Genomic DNA, 10,453 nt, shown 5'->3' with positions numbered 1-10,453 from the left:
TATGTTTCGGGTCAAAGAAGAGCAAAACCAACCAGTGTCTACTTGTGTTGTTCCATTGCTAAGCATGTGTGGACTCAACACTATTTTGTAGGAAACGACCAAGAGAACGTAGCCTGCAGAGTATAGACGATTATCTCTAATCCATATGAATAACATGTTGTGCTGACTTAAATTTGTCAAGAAAATCAATTGACTCAGTGCTCCTTGAATTGTTTAGTTTATATAAGGAGGATAATGAGTTGAATTTAGATAGCACCTTTTTATAATGACAGTCTACATTCATTCCAATACAACCAACATTATGGTCCTGTATCGCCTAGTGTACTAAGACAAGATATTTTTGTTTGTATGTTGAATTCGTAGATAAATCATCTAGCCTTAAAGTTATGAGTTTGCTTGAATTATGAGTTTGCTTGAATTCAACAACAACAACGTATCTAGTGAAATTCCACAAAGATGGGTCTGGGGAGAGTAGAGTGTACACAAGACCTTATCACTACCTCATGGAGGTGGAGATGCTATTTTCGAAAGACACTCGAATCAAGCCTTGGGTTGTACCTGAAGAGGATGGGTAATGATGGGTAGCCAATAGGACTCCAGTCACCTCATCTAGTACAGTTGGCAATATGGATAATGATCATCAAATCTGGATTGTACCTGAAGAGGGTGGGTAATAAGACTAACTTTTAATAATACATTTGCTTAGCTGAATTGTTTATCTGTTTATATGTTTGATAACTACTATATTTTATATAGGTTTGATCCTCACAAGATAGTTATTGAAGGCATTGCTAGTTGGATTCGTAGTAAATTTGAATTGGCTAGACCCTCATGAAAGAAGTTTCCAGAATTTACTCATGATATGTGGTTTGAGGAATTCAAGGTAAGGACACTATACACATATGATACATCAAGTCATATGTTTTCGATATTAACCTGAGTTATTGCTTATTGTCTTCACTAATTTCCTATCACTCTCGTTATGATCTTTTGTTTGGTTCATTTTAGCTCTTGCTTCTCTTATTTAATTCTTCAACTTGCTCATTGGGTTGTTGAGTTTCACTTTCATGGCTATTAAGGTTTTAACTTCTCGACATATCCAGTTAGGTTTAGTTTTCATTTTTAATATATTTTTGGGGATAGTTGTTAAGTCTTAGTTCGGTTAATGGTTAATGTTCTAGAGGCAATCACTTTTTCCTTTAGTTTCTTATGTAGTGTATGTGTTTAAATCTTTTGTTAATCACCCATACATTTGTATGTGATCTTATGTCTTGTTCAAAGATTTCTTCATCCTCTTCAGATTATGTACAATCGTTGGAGATGTTGGATTATGTGCAAGGAATTGGACAGAATAACTTGTATCTTATTCAATAGGTGAACCTGTATAAATACAATAATATTAGAAGTTAACTAACAAAAGATATGCTATCTATATATATATCTTTGTACAATATCAAGAAAGAGATCTATATAGATTTTGTAACACTCCCCTTCAAGCTGGAGCATGTATATTTATCATGCCCAGCTTGTTGCAAAGGTAATTTACTTGAGCTCCATCCAATGCCTTCGTGAACAAATCAACTACTTGTTCTTCTGTCTTCACATAGCCTATAGATATCAAGTTTTCCTGGATCTTCTCACGAATAAAATGACAATCAACCTCAATATGTTTCGTTCTTTCATGATATACCAGATTTGAAGCAATATGAAGCGCATCTTGATTATCACACCAAAGTTTTGATAAAGTAGAATGCTTCAATCCAATTTCTGTTAAAAGATGATGTATCCACATGATTTCACATGTAGAATGTGCCATTGCTCTATACTCGGATTCTGCACTGGACCAAGATACAATGTTTTGTTTCTTACATTTCCATGACACCAAGTTTCCACCAACAAAAACACAATAACCAGTAGTACATCTTCGATCAATCTTGGATCCAGCCCAATCTATATCTACAAAACACTCAATGTGAGAATGTCCATGATTGCTATACAATATACCAAGTCCAGGGGATCCTTTTAAATAACATAAGATTTGTTCTAAAGCTTCCCAATGTCTGACTGTAGGTGTGGACATGAACTGACTAACCAAAGTTACTGCAAAGGCTATATCTGGACGAGTCACAATGAGATAATTTAATTTCCCAAACACATTTTGTACCATTCTGGATCTTCAAATGGATAGTCATCATCTTTCATAAGATACAGATTAGGAACCATTAGAGTATTGCAAGGCTTGACAACCAACTTTCCAGTTTCTGCCAGAGGTCAAGAATATACTTTCTTTGACATAGAAAAATACCCTTCTTGCTTCTAGATACTTCTATTCCCAATAAGTATTTAAGTTGTCCCAAGTCTTTTGTATGAAACTTTAGTATGTTTGAAAGACTTAAGAGAAGAGATGCCTGGAAAATCACTTCCAGTAATGACAATGTCATCGACATATACAACAAGGAGAATAGTTCCAGCAACATATTTCCTGTAAAAGACTGACTAATCACATTTTCTCTTTTTCAATCCGAACTCTTGAACTACCTCGCTAAATTTTCCAAACCAAACTCGAGGACTTTGTTTCAAGCCACACAAGGACTTCTTCAAGTGCCAAACCTTTTCATACTCCCCCTGAGCAACAAAACCATGTGGTTGCTCCATATAAACCTCTTCAAGAAGATCACCATGAACGAACACATTCTTAATATCCAACACATGTAATGGCCAATTCACATAAGCAGCTAGAGAAATGAATAAGTGGACAAAAGTGAGTTTGGCAACCGGAGAGAAGGTGTCTGAATAAACCACCCATAAGTCTGAGCATACCCTTTGGCCACAAGTATGGCCTTAAGTCTTGTCACAGAGCCATTTGAATTAACTTTAACTGTGAATACCTACTTGCTTCCCACTGCTTTCTTTCAACTAGGTAAGTCTACTGGATCCCATGTGTGATTTTCTTCTAAGGCATGTATTTCCTCAAGCATTGCTTTAGACCATCTAGGATGATTCAAAGCTTCCTTAACAGTTTTGGGTACAAAAATAGAGTCCAAAGATACAATCAAAGATCTAGATGCGGGAGATAACTGTGACCGTAGGAAACAAAATTACCAATGGAATATATAGATTTGTAAGTGCATGTACCTTTGCGAAGAGCAATATGAAGGTCAATATTTTTTGTAGGATCACTTGGAGGAGGATATGATGACGAAGGAGTTGGTGCATCATAGGTATCATTAGTCTCATGCCTCCTAGAGTAAACCTGAACAACAAGCGGTCTTGTTGGAGCTGATGGAACTGGCGTTGAAGGCATAATAGTAGATTGGTGCTCAATTGAAGAATCAATTGAAGAATCAGGCGATGTACGAGAAACATCATTTGATCGTTCTAGTATGACCCTGGTAACTTGGTACACTAACCACTCATTTTCCTCCCCCTGACTCGTAGAAATGGGAGGTGCATACATGAATGGTGTAGCCTCCGAAAAGGCTATATTAATTGATACTAAATAATTTCCAAGTTAAGTAGAGTAACAACGATATCCTTTCTGAAGGCGAGAATATCCCAAGAAAACACATTTCAAGGCAAGGGATCTAACTTGGTAACTGATGGTCGAACATCTCTAACATAACAAGTGCTTCCAAATACCTTAGGTTCCACCGAAAATAGGGACTTATTTGGGAAAATAATGTTATAGGGTACATTACCTACAAGCACAGTAGATGGCGTGTGATTAATCAGGAAACAAGTTCTAGAAATTGGATCGGCCCAAAACTATTTAGGAACCTTTGTTTGAAATAATAATCCCCGAGTAGTCTCAAGTAGATGCCTGTTTTTTCTTTCAGCAACTCCATTTTGAGAAGGTGTATCAACACAAGATGACTGGTGAAGAATCCCATGTTGCCTCATATACGACTGAAATGATTCTGACATCTATTCTTTAGCATTATCACTCATTAGTATGCGCACGATAGTATTAAATTGAGTCTTAACTTTAGCAGAAAATGCACAAAAATGGGAAAACACTTCAGATCTATTCTTCATAAAGTATATCCACGTCATTCTAGAAAAACCATCCACAAAAGTAACAAAATATTTATGTCCACTTTTGGAAACAACGTGACATGGTCCCCAAACATCATAATGACCTAACTCAAAAGTTGACTCTACTCACTTATTAACACTTGGACTTAACGAGGTGCGATGGTTTTTAGGAAATCGACATGTTTCACAATCGAATGAAGAAATATTTTGAAACTCTGGACAAAGCTTCTTCAACAAAGGTTATAAAGGATATCCCAATCGACAATGTGTTTCAAATGGAGAAATAACACCTGAGCATGCAACAGACCGAGGTTCCCATTCATCAAGGATGTAGAGATCTTCAGACACATGTCATTTACCAATAACCTCATTTGTTCTAATGTCAGGAAACAAATAATAATCGGGAAAGAACGTGATATAACAGTTAACATCTCTCGTAAGTTTACTAACAGAAATCAAATTAAAGGCCAATTTTGGGAGACTTAAGACAGATGATAGGGTAATAAATGAGGTTGGTTTAACAGTTCCAGATCCAACACTGGTACAAGTTGACCATCCGCTACAATAACTGGAGATGGTGCTTTGTGTGGCTGGAAGTTAGAAAAAGTATTAGGGTTATATGTCATATGATTTGTGGCGCCTGAATCAATCACCCATTTATTTGAAGAGGTAATAAGGCACACTTTCCCTAACTTGACAAAAGTAGTAACTGAAGAAGATTTCTGATACCAGGTGAATCTAGCATAATCTTCTGACGAAACCAAATTTATTTTATCCAATGATGGTCAATGAGCAACATCAACCTTACTATTATGCTTCTCTGAACTCTTCCATTCTTCTCCCTTATTATCATTCATTCTAACAATATCAACACAAATTAACATAGAAATCAACAAAACTCCCAATATAAAGGTTTTAACAAAAGAATAGTCAACTTCACAAAATGGCTCAACTCAAGTAGAAAAAACCAGAGAAAACCAAATAACCCAAAACAAAGTTTAGGTTGTTCGAATACCCAGCAGTTCACAGAGTAACAAGAAAATAAAATATGAATAGCCAAAGGCTCCGAACAGAAAACCAATCAAGCAACAGAGAGGAAATTTGAACCAGCAGCAGCAAAGATTAGACAGTAGTCTGGCTCAAAACAGACCAAACAGCAGCAGAGAAAGGAATTCAAACTAAAGTATCACAAAAAGAAAGATTGCAGAACCTGGATCTTGATGTTAAACCTTCAAAACGTGGTCCAATGATAAGAAAACCACCATAAATCAATTGGGAATCTTAAGGCAACGTCAAATTAGTAAGACAGACCACCAGCTGTGAAGTCAGATGAACGAGAAATATAGCATCGGCTAATTTCGGCCACCACCAGTGGTGAGGCTCGAGAACCACCACTTCAAGTCTCACAATTTCGATTATGCTCTGATACCATGTGCAAGGAATTGGAGAGAATAGCTTGTATACTATTCAATAGGTAAACTTGTATAAATACAATAATATTAAAAGCTAACCAAGGAAAGAAATAAAGAGGAACTCCTAAAGATATGCTATCTATCTATATCTTTGTATAATAATAAGAAATAGATCTATATACATTCTGTAACGGATTCAATTTATGAGAAGGCATGTGACCCATTCATTAGTGGCATTGCAGGAATTGATACTGTTGACACAAGCATCGTAAGCATCAATGTTATATGAAACTTTATGATGAAGGGTGTAGAGTCTAGTTGTTGTTTTACCAATTACTAATGGCTTTTGGTAAATATAGATAAATAATTAATTGACTAAGTAGTTGATGCAAGAAATTAGATTGAAATAAAAAAGAACTAGTTTCACATTACGTAAAATAATTTGTATTCTAAGTTAATGTGATGTGAGCCAGATGGGCAACTAAAAGGATCCTGTATTACATCAGATAAATGTGTTTGTTGGAAAAGGGATATCATTTCTTTATACAGGTGGTGTGAGATTGTATAACTAATGTAGTGTTTATTTGCTATATGCAGAAGAAATTCAAAAGGCTCCCTCACTATACTGATGTTATACGACGTAATTTTGAGAAAAGGGCATCTGCAAGGATGGAACAATTTTTTCAAGATGTTAGGAAAAACTTGCCTCTGAAGCCACATTGAATGGGGGATGCAGTATTTAAGGAGATGAAGAGGCACTGGGAGTCTCCTTCATTCAAGATAAAGTCTGAACAAAACAAAAAAAATTGTGATTCAAATGTTGGTGCATCACTTCACACAGGTGGTTGTATACCTCATCAAGTGATCTCTAATAGAATGGTAATCATATTCAACGTTGATAACACAAATATCTTCCTTCATTATAGAAAGAATCTACTGAAAAAGATCCATCAATTTCAAAATTTTATTTTCGAACCCATCGCAAGAAAAGTGATAAAAGTTGGGTAAATGAGAAAGCAGAAACTGCTTATGTAAGTATTCATTCACTCTATTCTTTTGTAGATTAAATAATTTATTCCTGATTTTGCTATCTTATTGTTGGAGCTCATCTTTTATGGTACTGAAAATTCAAGTTGGTGTATGAGTATATCAGGAATATGGTTGTACAATTATAGCAATATGCATAAATCTATGAAACCTTGCAATGGCTATGAATTGTGAAATGAAATTGTTTTTTCCCTTGACAGCTTCAATAAACATATTCTCGAATGTTTTTTCCCATGCTTTTTAAGAAAGTATATAATATCACTGGCCATCTAGAGAGAGTTGCTTTTCCGGTAATTTTGTAAGGTTCCTGTAAAGTGAATTTACATACTGTAGATGGTCAACTCCAACTGTTATAAGGTTGGATATTGATAGTTGGTCAACTTTTAGTAAATTTTCAATTCTAAGTCATTTTCTTGAATTTGTTTACTTAAGTTACAAAATGATTCTGTTAGCTACAATACATGAGATTTAGTCTAGGATTAGGGAACTTACAGAATCCAAAGATAGTTCATGTAATTTACAGAAGAGAATTTACACTAGCTAAAAAGATTCATAAGAAGTCTAGCCCTCGAGGAGTTATTAGGAGTAGAGATACCATCAAAACATCTATGATATCTTTTAATCCAAATACACCATAAAATACTAGCAGACACCATTCTCCAAATATTATTGATGGTGAACTAAATTAGGAAACAATAAAGAGATAATGTCGCTATAAGTTTCTAGACTGCAAATTAATTGACAAATCCTGATAATAGATGTCACTTTTAGTTGCTTCATAGCCTGGTGTTGCTTTTTGACAGGTACATGAAAAACTTCTGAATTTTTAGTATACCTTTCCATGTAAAGCCATAGTAACTCACTTTGAATAGGCTGTAAAGAATATGATAGTTAAATTTGTATGTCCCATTCTACCTTCTTATCTTGCTAGACAATATTAAGTGATATTGGAACAATAGTGCTAGTCACACTGTCACAGTGGAGCCAGCTACCCAACCTAGCTATGCTCCCACAATTCAAGTTGCAGAAGAGTTGTATGAAACTGATCCCTTTAGTACTTGGAAAGAAATTGTCGTTGGCAACATGCTAACACGTATTAATAGCTTCGTGATTATTCATTCTCCATGCTTTGATCTAAAAAAGAGTCTCTGATAGAAAATGAAAAAGATGGAGAATGCAAAATCAATTCTCTATGCTTTGATTTGAATTTCATGCATTATACTCTTTTAACTTTAAATGTAGTGAATATACTTGATGAGATTTAACTCATCAAATGTCAAAGTATTTGAACCTTTGTGACATTTTGTATCCCAAAACAGATGTGCTACCATGCTATGTATGAAGTTGCCTCCAGAGGGGGCTAAAGTCTTGACTATAGAATGTAATTTCTAGAATCAAATTAGGCACAGAAAGATGGAAAATGTGAATTGATCTATGCAAAGCATGTGTTATGGATAACAAGTCATCCCTTGAAATCATTCCTATTTTCAAATGCCAACAAGTAGAGGAAGAAAAATTTAGAAATTACAAGAACTAAAATTTTGATTAAGATTTTCTATAATACATGAGATTTAGTCTGGTCAGACAGTGTACTCAACTTCACCGATTGTGGTTCACTGATTGCAGCTTGTGCTCCATCATTCAACAAAGTAAAGTGCCTTAACTTGGTCTTTGGTTCTTCATTCGTGTGAGTCCAGTTGTTATTTGCAGATTGTGTTCTGCACAATCATCCTAATAATAAGCAAATAGAGTATGACGAAACGGTCATTGAACTTGTTTTGTTGAATGAAAAGAAAATTTTGTTTTTTTTTTCAGTATGAAGATATTTTCATATATCTAGGACATAAATAGATTCTAATATATGATGGTTTCATTACAGTCTACATACATGAGTTATCATCATATTACTTTTATCTTTAAGCTCCAGATTTCAATATCTACCGTTTCATAAACTCCTCTTGCCCCCGGAGTGCCTGGATATGCTCTCAGGCATGGATACCGAGAGTCTCACCTAAGACCCTTTTGGCCTTAGGCACCTTTTTTCGGTGGACTTCCTCTGCCGGAAACTTTCTTTTTGTTTTCCTTCCCTTTTCGAATAATTTTTTTCATCCTTCTAATCCGCATGGACAAAAGGATATACTTCAGATTAGGGGGAAATCATATGACCTACCTAAAACTAGATCAACCACAGATTTTTGGTACGAATGGGTGGAGAGTGCAAGGCTTCAAATGAGAAGGATGAAGCTTACAGGGTTGCACTCCTATGGTTATGCAATAGGCTCAACGATGCTTCATCCATTAAAGGGAAATCATTTAAGACTTGGAAATGCAAAGATGCAACTACCAGCATTTACTGTACCTTAGAGTTCAATAAATATGGAAAGTATATCTCTGTTGTCTTCAGTAAATGGATAGGAACAATAATTATTTTACCTGAAAACTCATTCAATGAAGGATGGGGGGGACTTGTCTTAAAGATAGACAAATTCATAAATCAAATAGCAGGAGTACAAGTATCTATTACAGAGCAAAGAGGTCTCCCTTCTATGGGACTAAGGGGAAATTATAGTTACAAAGAAATAATACAAAGAAACAAATGGAATGTTGGAGAACAGAGCTTGACTCTGGCGGCTTTCTCTGAAGGAGAAAAAGGACCCCTTAGTAGGTGTTTGGCGGGAAGATTCCAAGGATGCGTTGAGATACCCACCAGAAGTGAAGTTAGGAGCTGGGCGGAAAAGGCATGGATGGGCATCCACAATCTGAAGATCTATGACATGAATGGAACTCAGTTCCTATTTGAGTTTCAATCGAGACGAGATGCAAAGCACATACTCATAGGAGAGTGGGGTCGAAAAAATCACCTTCTACTTCTAGAATGGTGGACACCAATGGTAGGAGCTTTCCAGAAACTAACTTCGAGTGGTTCTGGGTGCATATCATAGGTCTACCACTGCAGCTTTAGAATGATAAAGTGATGAAACAAATTGGAGATCTCTGTGGGGGATGGCTGGAAACAGAGGAAGAGACTCAACTGAAAAACCATCTACGATGGGCTCAAATTCGAGTGTGGGGATTGAGAGAGAAGATTCCTTCTTCAGTGGAGATTAATGATGGTGAACTCATATTTACCCTGCCGTTATGGGTTGAAGCTCAGGACAGATACCGGAGGAAGGTAAGGGATGAGCCCAATAATCGAGGCAACAATATGAGGAGTGAGAAAGGAAAGGCTATAGAAAACCCTAATCTACAATTGATAGAGACATGACAGAATAGGGAAATCTTTTTCAAAAGATTTTCCAGTGGTCCTTAGCAAGGACTCTGACACTTTTACTAGTGGAAGCCACATGACCCTTGAAGGAAATGTGTCAACACATGTGCATGGAGTGGACCCAGACAGTCACAAAAATTTTATAGGAAAGAAATTTGGTAGGAATTGTTGTGGGCCTATTAAAGCCCAAACCTCTAATAGCCCAAATTTCATTAAAGGGAAAAGTGTTGGTCCTATTTTAAAATTCCCTCAAATAAGTCAAGAATACACTCTTTTTTCTCCAAATTCTCTCAATAACACAGAGCTGGAGTCTGTTATGAGAATGAAGATCAAGAAAATACATGAAAACTAGAATTCAAGTGAAGAACAAAAGGAAATTAAATGCAGAATGATGGAAGAAGAGAGGAAAATGACCTAACCCTCTCTATGGAAGATGCACATGAAAATCGGACTGGAAAAGAACAAAGTCAATTGTCAGCAGGACATCTTACAGTATATGAGGAGCCGGTACCAATTCGGATGGAAGAACCTTTGGCGAAACATGAGATCAAGGACAAAGCTACAATTTGGGTGCAAACCAATGTTCTAAAATTTAACAGGATGTTTGGCACAACCTTTGAATGGTGTGATAAAATTGCTTTTGACCTTTTTATGAAAATAGATAAAAAAAAAACGGGGGGGGGGGGGGGGG

The 10,453-nt window shown here is 36.0% G+C and overlaps 1 protein-coding gene and 1 long non-coding RNA gene across 4 annotated transcripts in view; one reads left to right on the top strand and one right to left on the bottom strand.

Annotated features, from left to right (window-relative positions):
- The window catches only part of LOC125844872 (uncharacterized), a 15,218-nt gene extending 8,541 nt beyond the window's left edge, over positions 1-6,677 (top strand). The window contains exons 3-5 of one of the 3 annotated variants that reach the window (XR_007444200.1): positions 757-883; positions 6,045-6,326; positions 6,374-6,677. This is a non-coding gene — a long non-coding RNA (uncharacterized LOC125844872). The remainder of the gene's footprint in view (positions 1-756; positions 884-6,044; positions 6,327-6,373) is intronic. The other 2 variants (XR_007444201.1, XR_007444202.1) reach the window with 2 other exon arrangements.
- Positions 1-10,453, bottom strand: part of LOC125844869 (immune-associated nucleotide-binding protein 9-like) — a 947,253-nt gene that overhangs the window by 504,059 nt on the left and 432,741 nt on the right. The gene's annotated exons all lie outside the window — the stretch shown is intronic.

This window comes from Solanum stenotomum, chromosome 11 (genome assembly GCF_019186545.1).
Source record: "Solanum stenotomum isolate F172 chromosome 11, ASM1918654v1, whole genome shotgun sequence".
NCBI classification, from domain to species: Eukaryota; Viridiplantae; Streptophyta; class Magnoliopsida; order Solanales; family Solanaceae; genus Solanum; species Solanum stenotomum.
This window is presented reverse-complemented; position numbering and strand designations above follow the sequence as displayed.